This window comes from Nomascus leucogenys, chromosome 13 (genome assembly GCF_006542625.1).
Source record: "Nomascus leucogenys isolate Asia chromosome 13, Asia_NLE_v1, whole genome shotgun sequence".
Taxonomy (NCBI): Eukaryota; Metazoa; Chordata; class Mammalia; order Primates; family Hylobatidae; genus Nomascus; species Nomascus leucogenys.
Window position 1 is genome coordinate 30619435 of NC_044393.1, and position 1473 is coordinate 30620907.

The window sequence follows — 1473 nt, forward strand, 5'->3', positions numbered from 1 at the left end:
AACTGGAGCCCAGTCCTGCTGGGGAGCTGGGAGCCTATCTACAGCAGGTGTCCTAGAGTTGTTCCCTCCCCCAAAGGTTGAGGAAGCCAGGGTTATTTATCTGCTGACCCCCAGGAAACCCCAGAGGATGTGGGTGATGGGACCTGGAGGATTCACGGCTCTGGCTGTTTTGGAGAAGGATCCCTGTGCTCCGCTTGGCTGGGGTGGAGGAGCTACTTGCCTCTGACAGGGTCACGTGGACTGGGACAGGGATCTCTTCATCAGGATCAGGTGGGACCCAGACTAGAGAGGGGCTACCCCATCCTCCAGGCTCCCTGGACGCCCCCAAAAGATCCTTGTATGGCCCTAGGGAGCCAGAAGAGTCCAACCCTGGGCAAGATGGAGATGAACTTTGTCACCTCCATTGTGAATGGGAGTTCAAATGCAGATTTAATATGTTTAGAAAAATAATGGAATGTGATGTGTGGAGAACAAAATCCCACCCAAAGTGTGGCTGGGAGCTGGGATGCGTGGGGAGCTTCCACACAGCCCTGGCACTCAGCAGCTATTGGGTAAGTGGTCATTGACAATGGCATAAGCACCTTGTGCAAGGCTGTGGCCTGGCCCCTCTGTGTCCCTCTTGGCCTGGCCAACGTCCCTGGCTGCCCTTCTGGGCTGTGAGCTGTTCTCATGCCTGTTTGTGCTCTCATGATGAGCAATGCACTTTCCCGGAATGCCCACCCTATCCCTTCCTGCAAGGCCCTCGTGTAACTGAAGGTACTGGGCAGGCCTGATGTCTGGAGAACAGGGACCCTATTGTCTGTTCCAAGCGTCCTGACATCAGGGAGGCCTGAAAGACAAGGCAGTCATGCACTGTCTGAGCAGGATGGCGCTTTGGTGATAAGGCTGAACACTCCAGAGGCCAGGCGACAGCAGTAATGACTTCACCCATAGATGACATTATCTGAGTACCTACCATGTACCTGGAACTGTTCTCTCATTTACTCCTCACCAAAGCCCTCCAAGGCGGAGACACTGACTATCCGCATTTTACGGAGAAGGAAACTGAGGCCCACAGAGGGGAAACTACATCCCAGAGTCAAAGAAGCATTAAGAGGCCAGGCCAGAGCTCCAAGCCTAGTTCATCTGCCCCCAGATCCACATTGTTCAGAGTCCTCTGTCCACCACACTGCCAAGATAAACAAAATATATGCCAAAATATATGTCCCCCACCCTAAAAGCCATCCCACCAAAGACGGTCTAGGCTGAAATGAAGGCAGGTGGGAAGAGCTGGCTTTCTGATTCCTGAAGCCCAGGGAGGTGGTCAAGACTGTGGACATCATCCACATGTGGCCCGATGTGGTCCAGACGTCACCCAGATTGGCTCAGATGTGCCTGAACGTGACCCAGGTGTGGCTCAGCCATCCAGTCCCCAAGCCTGCCAGGGGCAAACTGGCTCCTGTGCCGGGACAAAGAGACTCCAGACTGCAGGCA